Raw genomic sequence first — 13,913 nt, 5'->3', positions numbered from 1 at the left:
AACTGACGTCGAGCTTTACCCAGAATTTTGCGTGAAGACGCCTATATTTCAGAAACTGTCAGATAGTTTTTTAAATGAATTTGAGCAAGCTTGCAAAATTTCAATCGCTATCGATTCCGTAAAAGAAAAATGGGGGTCACTGTTTTAGATTTCGCTCTATTTACCGTGGCGCTACCCCTACCCCCAGTAAAATATAACAACGTTTTTATACATATTTCGTAAATTTTCATAAATTTTAATTCCGTTTCTGTTTCTGTTAGTGGATATAATGCTATTAAATTCCAGTAATGATAAAAAGAAGATATGATTAAATGAAATTATTGAAATAAATGAATAATTTCAGGAAATTGCTCGCCTATACATGACACAGAAACACAAAGAGTCCTTTTTATTGAAACAGGATATACGTATCGGTAAAGTGCATTTCAGCCGAAAGTTGTATTCACCTAGAATACGCTGATTTTTATTTGTAGTTGCAGCTTCAATTCTTAAGCAAACTTTGTTTAAATTTAATAAAATTAAAAACATTTGTCAAAACGCTAAAACCTTAGCAGAAAAGTGAAGCACATCAAATGTTAAAGTTCTAAGCAAAATGTTTGTAGTCAATCTTAAAGAGATTCTATTACCGGATATTTTGGTGTTCATCTTAGACTTCGTTAACTTTTAAATTTATTTTCACGCAGGTATGCTTCATGCCAGTACTGGATATTTCCATGTCAGTGTATTTTTATCTTACTTTGGTATTCTGTCGAACGCATGATAGGGACAAAAGGAACCGTTCTAGAAAATAATTCTGCACGTGACTTGTGTGCACAAACCGTTTTCTGGAGAGGAAACAGGTACAAGTTCGAACTATCCCGCCGGAAGTTCAGTTTGCCGGTTCGTGTGAGGTAAACAAGATAAAATGGTTTATAAGAAAACGCAGAAGACGGTGCGGTCTTAATAAAAATGCAATTATTTCGATACATGAATGCAGGTTTTACGTAGGTTCTATTAAAACAATAGATTATCGGGGCTAAAAGTGCAGTTTGGAAATATAAAGACTGATTCTTTGTTCTTACACATTCTTTTATATATTTTAGTTGCTTTGTCATTCATGCTACTACAGTGACTGTTCAATATCTGTCACTTAAACGTCAAAACATAAATGAGCCGCGCCATGAGAAAACCAACATAGTGGCTTTGCGACCAGCATGCGCATCCGCGCAGTCTGTCTGGTCAGGATCCATGCTGTTCGCTTTCAAAGCCTATTGCAATCAGAGAAACTGTTAGCGAACAGCATGAACCATGACCAGAATGCGTGGATGCGCAGGCTGGTCTGGGTCCATGCTGGTCGCAAAAGCAAACGCACTTGGTTGGTTTTCTCATGGCTTGGCTCAAATGTTAAGATCGTCATCTAGATTGACTACACCGATGAAAGTTTGCGTCTGATATCAGGAGACGTAGGTTCAAACCATACAAATGCCACAATTTTTAATGTCTCATTTTAAAGGCATTGAAAGCATGTGCACGGTAGATAGTTTAATTAACCAAATGTGGCCAGAAAATAAAATGGAGACTTTGTAAAACATGACTGTAGTATAAAATTGAATTATAAAATAGGGTAATATATAAAGCCGTGCTCACGTTTTGTGAGCATTTTATTCAATTTACTGCTTAATTTCCAGCAGACGTTTATAATTTTGTCGGGATATATAGCACATGTATGAACCTGCGTCTTCTGATATCAGGCGCATACTATCCTCGGTGTTGTTTGTAACATTTGTTTACCGGGATATATAAACAAAACAAGTAATTTGTTAAAGTACTAAACATTAATCAAAAGTACCACGAGCGAAACTTTGCAGTGTGGACGTCTTGGAGGTACATGTGATTCTTAACACCCTAAATAAACTTATGGGACAAATTCCTTTCTCTCCTCATTAGAGTCCTGTATGCGTAATCTAAATTTCTGTAAACTGTTTCTATGTAAAGATGGAATCATTAACTGCGCACTCTTCGAAATACTATATAGAGTGCACAGGCACTTAGGCAAAATTGTCTGTAATAAAACATGTCTGTTTGTCATGTATAGAACATTTTCTAGAAAGCATTCATGTTTGAAAAATTTAATAAACAAAAAAACGTCTTCATTTTATCATTATTGTGATATCATTTCATTATATCCAACAGCAGAAACTGATATTATTTCATTATATCCACCAACAGAAGAAGACACTGAATTTGAATTAATGGAAATTTACGAAATAAGTATGAAAACGTCGTTATTTTTACTGGGGGTAGGGGAAGCGCAACGGTAAATATAGCGAAATCTAAATCGGTGACCCCCATTTTTCTTTTAAGGAATCGATAGCAATTGAAATTTTGTACTTCTGTTGAAATTTATTCAAAAAACTATCTCACAGTTTTTAAGATATAGGCGTTTTTACGCGAAATTTCGGGTGAAACTCAACGTCAGTTTTACGTATTTTGCGTTCATAAATCGCTTACTTCTGATGTGACGTTGAAATAAACATGACATATTATATATCACTGAAGAGATAATTTTAATATAAACTTGAAAATAAAGGATTTTTGCCGTTTTTTAGTTGTATATAAAAACGATACTCGAAAAACCAGTCAAGTTCGTCATTTTGCGCTCTGCTGAAAAAATGACGTTAGTGGCCATGTTTGAAGATTTACAGCAGCAAAATGGAGAATAACAGAAAAATGAAAAAAATACCAGTCAATCGGAAATATCGTCAATTTTGATTCGGCAAAATTTCATAACGGTCCGTTGACTTTCGTTAGGTGGCGCATATTACCTTAAATGACTGAAAAATTGTTGAAAGAAAACGTTAAACCCGAACATACACACACACACACACATTATTTGTAAGCTAAAGCAATGACATTCTGACAAATTGTACATTTTTCCAATTTGTTTTTCTGTTTTGAATAAATTTGGTTCAAAAGAGCACCACAAGTCACTATTTTAGGCAGAAACTGCCACGCTTCACTTTTCTGAGATAAAGGTTTTGTTTAGATCTTAAAGTGTACTGTTTTTCATTGCTGTAGTCAGTTAGTGCTTTTATGTTACGGAAAATGTCTGTGGAAATAAGAAATCTCTTTCATTTTTACATGTTGACATAATTACCCCACTCACTATTTTCAATGGAAAAACATAATAAGAGATCTTCCAAAAAAATTCTGATGTTATGATTTTCAACATATTTTGCAGCTTTAATGACACACTAAAATGCTTCAAAATTGAAAGAAAAAAGGTAGAGGTCACCGTGCATCTAAGATATTTATTAAGAAAAAACTGTTAAAAATTGGTGAATTTTTATAATTCTTTTCTTTTTGCTTTAATTTATATTTTCTAGATAATATAAAGTGCTATCTTCAAAACTTTTATTTCAACTATTGCTTATCATTATATGTATCAGTCAGGAAATTATCAAGACCAAACCGGATCTACTTAAATAGATATTTGAAATTACCTACCCCTACCCCGTTGTAAATCTTACGTCAATTTAAGGCAAATTTCAGTCAAAAATAAGGGTGACATTTTTTTATCGCAAAAAGTAGAATCTGTTTGCTTAAATGGTACATTATTAGCCGTATTTTAATTATTTAGCATTAATTTTTGGCAAAACTTTTGTTAGAAAGCAATATTCGAAGAAACATTTTTTCAACATGGCGGATTATCCTGAAAGAAAAAAGCTCGTAAATCCATAAGTGCAATTTTGATCAAGATTTGAAGTACATGAAAGCTATTGATATTGAAAGAATGAGGAAATACTAATATTTATCACTTTTCAGTTTATTTCGGTTTTACTGTTATTCGCAGAAGTCTGCGTAGTTGAAATTTTTACTTGTATGCGCGGTAGCTTTCAAAAATAAGCATAATATGTATATGTCGCAGGGTTCGGGTTTCCATGGTAACGCACTTTCTCTCATTTTTAAAAATTTTGTATGAAAACAGGTTTTTCGATGCCTTCAGTGTCATTCTGTTAATGACAAACATGCAATATCTGGGTAATGTAATTAGCAGAATACCAAACACTTTACATGGTACCCCATTTATCTTTATGTTAAAAGTAACCATGGCAGCAGAGATGTTTAATATATCTGATATCTTGCTTTTTATCGTAATTTCGTAGAAAAATGTCATATAAATTTTTCTTTCTCGTTTAATGCAGCTTCAATACATTTGATTTCTTAAGTAAGCAAAATGTTTGTTATTTGCATTGATTTAAACAAATTTCAAAGCTTAAACTACTTACAGCGGTACGTACTCTTTGTCTGGCATTTTTATAGAAACAAATATTGTGCTTGCAATAATTATTCTCATGAATAGTGTTGAAATACAGATAAAAAAAACTGAAGATGTGTTCCTTTAATAGAATAGTGTCAACGCCTTTGAATTTTACATTTTGATATATTTGTAACGGGATTTGTTCCCATAATATTATTAATTCAATTCAAGAAGTCACTATTTGTACTGAACTATGAACAATCTTAGAGCACAGTTTTAGTATGTAAGTGCCAAATTATCAATGGCAACGGAAAATTGGTATTACAAATCAAACTGCCCGATTTTTATTTGAAAATGGCCGTAATAAGAAACCTTTCACCCAACTTTATTCCGAATAACATAAGTAACCATTATCAACTTTCTTACATTCCGCATAACATTTCAATATAACTACTTAAAAGCCGCAAAATATTGATCATTATTCAGAGCGAAAGACTCGTAAAAATATTTCGGAAAAAATGGCTGTTTAACTCATTAAGGACGCAGATCGCATTTATGCGTTCATTTTAACGCTTATCGAGTACCGCATGTCGTATTTATCCGTCAAAAGATAACAGGCGTGTATGCCGAGGATCGCATAATGCGCTATCCGCTTGATAGTACTGCATGCCGCGTGGCGTGATTTTACGTCTGTAAGAGTACCAACGATTGGACTGCTGTCAAAGTCAACCAATGAAAATATTTTACTCTGAAGATTTATAAAACCCGGAAGCGATCGAAACAATCAAAATATTTATTGTTTAAGCATATATTTTTTTTTAATATACTCATTACAAAATATCGGAATTAGAAAGTTATTTGTAGGTATTGCCTGTTTTATCTTCTCATTCCATTATACCGAAGAATCTTTCTTTTTTATTCAGTATTTTTAATTTTATTAAATAAAGAATAATTTTGTTCTTTCATAATGTCATTTGCTTTAACGTTTAGCAATAAATGATATTTGAATAAATATAAAATAATCAAGTAATGGCAGTTTTTCTATGTCCAATCTTTCTTGAATATTGCAGTTTTCCATATTCATGTTACTTCAGTCGGCCTGTAAAACAATTTTGCAAATCAAAATAATAGTAAATTTTAAATTATTGATTAGATCATGAATCGTAGTATCAGCTGTGAAAATTTCAGTTTTATTCATCGTTTATAAACAGATGTTTGTCCCTAATTTTGATCAAAGGAGGCCTAGATCTTATCGATTATTGATTATCAGTGAAAATCCACAGGCATACAAAGCAGATAAATCGATAAGTGGCTCCGGAATGTATCGGAAAATTGATACCAGTAATTAAGCGGCGGTATGGCTGCAGGTGTTAATGAGTTAAACATAGTTAAAATAAAAAAATGCTTAAAATCACGTACTTTCAAGATACAAGCTTTTAACTTTGTCCGTTAACGTCACATCATTACGTCGATGACGTCATTTTAAGGCAACAATGTTTTGTAGCGTTTCTGCGGTAATTTATTCATTACTGTAGCATTATTAACCATCAAGCATCAGACCGCATACAGGTAAATAAATTGCTTTTAGAAGAATAGATATGCAAACACATTTAGTTTGTCGTTAACGTTGTTGCCATCGTCACGTTAGCTTCCGGTTGAGCATGCGCACTTACAAATGTTAGGTATACTACTTCCTTAAACGAACAAAATAAATGTTTGTTAATTCTGAATTTAATATCAGCTTCAAGAAGTGCAACTGTCGCGTTGTGTTGAATCTAATTTTACAATTGTGCCATTTTATACTGTAGTATAAAAACGTACATCATCAGTTCATATTATCAACATAAAATAAACAATTGTATTCTTATTTCACACAGGTAAAGGCAAAGGTGAGTAAGAATATATTTGTTTTTATACTGATAACTGTATCGATCAAATTATCAAAAAAGATATACTGTATACCTACGCTATGGTACTTGTAGTTTTCAGTGCTAACGTAATGGAACAGTGTTAGAGGAAAATTGCATATTGCTTTGTGACACATGCAAGCCACTATCGGACAAACTGACGTCAACATTTTGACAACTGAAAGTACGTCGTTCTTACATGCCCATATTTCTAACTGATATGCGTATGGTTACATCGTTCCCTGTCCATTTGTCTACGATATTCATATTGCTATCCGTATGGATACATCGGACCTTGTCCATTTGTCTACGATATTCATATTGCTACCCGTATGGTTACATCGTTCCTTGTCCATTTGTCTACGATATTCTTATTGCTATCCGTATGGTTACATCGCTCCCTGTCAATTTGTCTACGATATTCATATTGCTACCCGTATGGTTACATCGTTCCTTGTCCATTTGTCTATGATATTCATATTGCTATCTGTATGGTTACATCGTTCCCTGTCCATTTGTCTACGATATTCATATTGCTACCCGTATGGTTACTTCGTTCCTTGTCCATTTGTCTACGATATTCATATTGCTATCCGTATGGTTACATCGGGCCTTGGCCATTTATCTACGATATTCATATTGCTACCCGTATGGTTACATCGGGCCTTGTCCATTTGTCTACGATATTCATATTGCTACCCGTATGGTTACATCGTCCACTGTCCATTTGTCTACGATATTCATACTGCTATCCGTATGGTTACATCTTTCCTAGTCCATTTGTCTACGATATTTATATTGCTACCCGTATGGTCACATCGTTCCTTGTCCATTTGTCTACTATATTCATAGCGGTTACATCGTTCCTTGTCCATTTGTCTACGATATTCATATTGCTATCCGTATGGTTACATCGTTCCTTGTCCATTTGTCTACGATATTCATATTGCTACCCGTATGGTTACATCGTTCCCTGTCCATTTGTCTACGATATTCATATTGCTATCTGTATGGTTACATCGTTCCCTGTCCATTTGTCTGCGATATTCATATTGCTACCGTATGGTTACATCGTTCCTTCTCCATTTGTCTACGATTTTCATATTGCTACCTGTATGGTTACATCGTTCCTTGTCCATTTGTCTACGATATTGATATTGTTACCCGTATGGTTACATCGTTCCTTGTCCATTTGTCTACGATATTCATATTGCTATCCGTATGGTTACATCGGGCCGTGTCCATTTGTCTACGATATTCATATTGCTATCCGTATGGTTACATCGTTCCCTGCCCATTTGTCTACGATATTCATATTGCTACCCGTATGGTTACATCGTTCCCTGTCCATTTGTCTACGATATTCATATTGCTATCCGTATGGTTACATCGTTCCTTCTCCATTTGTCTACGATTTTCATATTGCTACCCGTATGGTTACATCGTTCATTGTCCATTTGTCTACGATATTCATATTGCTACCCGTATGGTTACATCGGGCCTTGTCCATTTGTCTACGATTTTCATATTGCTACCCGCATGGTTACATCGTTCCCTGTCCATTTGTCTACGATATTCATATTGCTACCCGTATGGTTACATCGGGCCTTCTTCGGCTATGTCTATGATATTTACCTTGCTTTCGGTCATGCTGCAATGTGGCATGCTACATTCGGTGTATTGGATTGTGTTAAACGCATATGTTCTTTCTCCATGTGTCTTTGTTGTATATGTACTGATGATATGAATAGAAGTGGTTCCTGGACGGAATGAGTGTGTGCACTCGTACGCATGAACAGTTTATTCTCCAACGTTTAAGAGCACAGAATGCAGCATAGCACTAATCATAATGAGGTTACTATAATATCCATATCTCACTATGCCAGCAGGGGGCGATTTTATCGTCGTGTTCGGAAGCTTCCGCTAAACCACGGATAAATACGACTGGTGGCTATTTACTTTCCATTGAAAACGTCCCTTTAAATCGTTAGTTATGTTATGTAAATGTATTGCAAAGTATTTGAAACAGCAGGTTTCTGTGGTGCAGTGGATACAGCGTTTGTTTAGTATCTATGTGGTCGTGAGTTCGAACCCAGCTGACGGCACTAAATTTTTAATTTGTTTTCGGTTTCTTTTTAGTATAATTATTACACGATTTCTACTGGTTTTTTGAACGTATTTGTTTTATTCAACTGTAAGGAAATGAACACAAGGATGAAATATCTGGTAATGACCAACCGAACTTTTTGTTTTTTACTTAATATAATAAATGGGTTTATATAGTTTAAACATGTTTCCTACTACAAGTTTACAATCCACCTTTCCACATAACTGTGAAATCACATTATAAGGTATACGTAAACATTAATTTTGTGTGTGTATGAATAATATTAAAAAGTAAGCCGTCATTAAACATCTGCACGTATTGTGTATTGGCTCGATTTGCTGAATTTCGAAAGTGATGGGTCTTGATTGGGCTAGATATGGACTTTAGCGGACTGAAAATTACTCATTTAAAGGAAGTGTTTGTGTCTAGATACATTTCTCTTTGTACATATCAATAAGTTTTGAGTATTTTGAATATTGCTAATGATGAGTCTAATACTTGAAACATGTTATTCTTCACCCCACCCCCAAAACAAGCACACACACGCACGTACGCTCGCACACCGACTGTTTAGCATTAAATTTCATTTGGCTACCACGAAACAATTTAGATAATGGGTCAATTCGCTGAGGGGCACCTGCAGTGGGGTATTCTCCCACCACTAAAAGGAAGCTTTCATATTTCATATACACAGGGCGATAATAATGCGGTAATAATTTGAAAACTATTCAGGCTAAGGTTGAAGTTCTTGAACTTTGTAATTCATCTTATTTGCTATCTATCATTGTAGGGAGCCTTATTATTATTTATTCAATAGATGTCTTTTTGCCATCTATATTATAACACATTTTTTTCACATTTCCTTTATGACTTTTAAAGTTACTAGAAGATCCGAATTCAAGTACATTAAGGGAGATAATTCAAAACTAATTAGAGATTAGTTCCTATACCCTGTACTTCCTCACTTACTTTCTTTAAATTCCTTTTAGACGTCGCAATTATCAAATGATCAAAAATTTAAAAAAAAAATAAGTACAAAATTTGAGAACATTCAAATATTATTATAGAATAAGTAACGGTTCTCGTGTTCAGCAGTTTCCCTCATTACATGTAGTTTCTTTAAATTTAATCGTTCGGGCAAAACTTTTAAGTTTTTAAAACTATTTAACACAGAGTTTTGTGGTAAGCATTACCTTCATTGCTATATTCCGCTTATCAAATTAAACTTCAACTAGCAATGGCCTTGTAGCTCGGTGGACAACTTTTTGAACCGACGAACACAGTTGCAAATCTGTATGCATCCTCGAAAGTGTTAGTACTAAACTACTTAAAGACGTCGGGAAGGCGTTATTGTACAAAGCTTCATTTACTTGATGATGTTTCCTCTTTTGCATTTGAAAGGTTTAAGTACATATTTAAGATCAAAGAATCTGGTGTTTAAAATTGTCTTTTTTTCTTGTAACATCTATTCATGAAGTAAAGAGAAAGATGCAAAGTTTGTTTTAGGTTACTTAGTACTGCCTGATTTTAGATTTGAGTATGTAACAAATCAGTTAAGTAATTACAAGTAAGTAGCAGTCATCTTTATTTTAATAATTACTCATTCTATCAACATGAACAGACAGTATACAAATAAATGGAAACACATTTAAATTCTTTCTAGGGAGTTTTCGTTTCACCAAAACACACTTTAGTGAATAAAATATATAGAAAGTAGTCATGCTAGAATTAAAATGTAATATAAAATAGAACGTATTAAGCTGTACATTCTTCTTCTTCTACATAAATTCTTTCAAATCCTACCTAAATACCAACAAACCCAAAACATAAAAGGTGCGCAAGTTCACATCATGATAAAGACTCATGTAAGGTTTCATCAATTTATATCAAATACCCTTTCAGCTAGGCGCGTCACAAACTTCGGACAGACGGACGCACGCACGCACGCACGCACGGTCAGACGCACGGACAAGACCAAATCTTTATGCCCCACCACTCATTAGGGGCGCACAAAAATGTGTGTTCAAAGCAAACCAGATCAAAATTTACGGATACACATTTCTGACAAAGGCATATCAGCGGATCCTGCAGAAGTCAATGCAGCTAAAATGGCTACAAGACCAACAGACGTGTCCGAAGTACGGTCCTTTCTTGGGATGACGAACTATGTTCACCAGGATTATACCTGATTAATCTACAATTACAGAACCATTAATAAAATTAACTCAAAAAGATGTCAAAGTTGAATGGCTAGAATCGCAAGAAAGTGCAATTCAACAACTGAAACTAGCTCTTACAAATGATACGGTGGCTTATTGCGATAAAATAATAACCAAGAAATAAAATCATCACATATTCGAGTAGAGCTTTAACACCAGTGGAACAGCTAAAAAGACAAACTGAACGCGAAGCTTTCGGTATTGTCGTCGGAATCGAGCATTTTGAACTCTATTCTCTTCGGAAAGTCTTTCAAGCTTATTACAGATAACAAGCCGTTAGACGCAATACTAGTATTAAATAACCCAAAAGAAAACCAACCACTTAAATTATGAGTATTATTATCGTTGAATACGATTTTCACGCGTAGTACGAAAAAGGCAGTTCAAATCCCGCTGACTACATGTCGCGTCATCCTTTAGAAACACTGACATGGAATGTATTCAATCAAGTTTCGCAGAGAGCTATGATTGTTTCGTAACAGAAACTGCGGTACCGAAAGCCATAAAATTACAAGAAATAGCATCTGCAACTTGTGCTGACAAATTACTGCTGAAAGTAATGTAATATGTCAATGCAAACAACTGGGATAAAAAATACGTAGAAAAAAATATTACTGCTTTTTCCGGTTTCGAGATGAGTTAACCATGGTTCGTATCGACTTCAATACTATTTTATTACGAGGCACACGCGTTGTAATACCTGAGAAATAAACCAAAAATGATAGATATCGCGCATGAATCACATTCAGGAATTGTAAAATGAAACAATTGTTAAGAGACAAAGTTTGGTTCCCGTACATTGATGAAAAAGTTGAACACTGTGAAAAAGCGTATACCTTATCTATCCTGCATCCGAAAAATCCTATAGAGCCGATGAAATTATGTGAGCTACGAAGTGTGGGACGAAGTAAGTGTAGACTTTTACGCGGACCCGTTGTCATCACATAAATACCTAATGGTCGTGATTGATGCTTACGACAGACACCCGTTCATGGAAGTGATACATAGCATTGTCGCAAAGACAGTTATTTCACGACCAAGTTACATCTTCTCAATTTTTGGCGCGCAATCAATTTTGAGAACGGGCAATGGACCACCTTTTCACTGTGAAAAATTTGCAAGATTTTCAGTCGAAATCGGTTTCAAATATAAGGAACACGCACATACATCCAGAAGCAAACGGAATAGCAGAACGTTTTATGGAAATTCTGTCAAAAACTGTCAAATCAGCGCATATTCAAGGGCGTAATATAAAAAAGGAACTTAAAACATTTTTACGTAACTATCGCACCCCGTCCCACAGTTCGACCGCTGTTTCACCTGCTCAGCTTATCCTTGGAAGGAACTTTAAGACAAACAGAATTCAAACCCACATGTAAAGACACATAATTATGTTCGGAACCGGATACAAATTTGAAAAAAGAACAAAAACTACGCAGACAAAATGCGAAATTCACGATATCTTCAGTTATGTGTTGGTGATAAAGTTCTGATAAAGCAAAAAAGGAAAACAAACTATCAACACCATTTAGTTATAAACCAGGCATTATTGATTGTACTGAAAAAGGGATCAATGAGTAAGTAAAACATCAGGGAAAACTTGTGACACGGGATATATCACATTTTAAACCGCTCGGAAAATACGAGAATATAAGTCAGCAAAACAAACAGAAAGAATATACTAGTTCAAAAGACCGCCCTAGGAGGGAAATAAGGACATCTGTGCGATACCGTGATTAACTGTGTGAAATATATTCAAGTTTCTGTGATTAAAGTGCGTGTGAACGAAGTATAATCGTCTCCATAATGTGATTACATCTATAAAGCAAGTAGTTATGTGTTGATATCTTGACATTAGTTCAAGCTAATTAAAAAAATCACATTAATGAAACAAAAATAGACTAAGTGGAACTCCACACGCTCACCACGACAAAAACGAAAATGTTGCAGCCTAGATTTGAATGAGCCTGTTCATGGACGATAGTGGAAATGCATGCTACCGTCCAAGCCCTCTAGCCCCGGGTTGAGCAGAACTCAGTATTTACATATCTTACAAGTACAAAAACCAATTTAGAGACATCCGCATATGTGTTCATATGGCGGTGCAAATGAACCCTTCAACAATACAGTAGCGTGTAATTCCATGAAAAGCGGCGTATGGACTAGAGTTAAAATAATAGGAACGAGAAAACAATGGGCAGAACTAAACTAACAGGAATTTAGAAAGGGGGTCTGAAGTTATGGAGCCTGCATATCACAGAATCTGCCAAAAGACAAAATTAAAAAGCAGGTACCATATCCAAGGGGTGATTGTACAATAACCAAAGCTATGAAAACGGGAGTATTTGAACCACCCAGGCCGAAATTAAACAGTACTAATAACACGACATAAAACTCGTGCTGGACGATCTGAGGAGAGCCCTGATTGAATGTACGGAGAGACTTTTTACGGTCGTCATACGGTACAAACAACGCTGCTGTGATAAAACAATAGACAAAGTGGAAACTCCACAGGTCGCTCACCACAACAAAAACAATTGAGCCTGTTCATGGACGGTAGTGAAAATGCATGCTATCGTGCACGCCCGCTAGCCTCGGGTTGAGCAGGACTAAAATTTACACATGCTACAGGTCAAAAACAATTTAGAGACATCCGCAGATGTGTTCATACGGCGGTGCACATGGCCCTTTCAATGATACACTAACGTGTAATTCCATAAAGAGCGGCGTATGGTCCCCAGTTAGAGTAATGGGTTTGCCCTAAACGAGAAAACAATAGGCAGAACTAAACAAACTGGAATTAAGAAAGGGGATCTGAGGTTATGGAGTCTGCATATCACAGGAACTGCCAAAAGACACATTATACGATACCCAAAGCTATGAAAGCGAGAGGATTGGAACCATCCAGGCCGAAATGTTCAAGCTGAGAAACTAAACAGTACCAATAACACGACATAAAAGTCGTACTGAACGTTCTGAGAAGATCAAAATATAGCTGCCCTGATTGAATATTCAGGGAGACTATTTACGGCCGCCACACGGCACAAACAACGCCGCTGTGATAATTAAATAGACAGTGGAAACTCCACAGGTCGCTCAACACGACAAAAACGAAAATGTTGCATGCACGGTTTGATTAAGCCTGTTCATGGACGGTAGTGGAAATATATGCTACCGTCCACGCCCTCCAGCCCCGGGTTGAACAGAAGAACTCAACATTTATACATGCTACAAGTACAAAAACCAATTGAGAGACATCCGCATATGTGTTCATATGGCGGTGCAAATGAACCCTTCAACAATACACTAGCGTGTAATTCGATGAAAAGCGGCGTATGGACCAGAGTTAAAATAATGGGATTGCCCTAAACGAGAAAACAATGGGCAGAACTAAACTAACAGGAATTTAGAAAAGGGGTCTGAGGTTATGGAGCCTGCAT

The 13,913-nt window shown here is 35.5% G+C and overlaps 1 protein-coding gene across 1 annotated transcript in view; it reads left to right on the top strand.

Annotated features, from left to right (window-relative positions):
- Positions 1–13,913, top strand: part of LOC128548763 (uncharacterized) — a 111,127-nt gene that overhangs the window by 83,168 nt on the left and 14,046 nt on the right. The window lies entirely within an intron of this gene.

The sequence above is a fragment of the Mercenaria mercenaria genome, chromosome 15 (genome assembly GCF_021730395.1).
Source record: "Mercenaria mercenaria strain notata chromosome 15, MADL_Memer_1, whole genome shotgun sequence".
NCBI lineage: Eukaryota > Metazoa > Mollusca > Bivalvia > Venerida > Veneridae > Mercenaria > Mercenaria mercenaria.
Note: the sequence above shows the minus strand (reverse complement) of the source record. Positions and strands in the feature narration are given on the sequence as shown.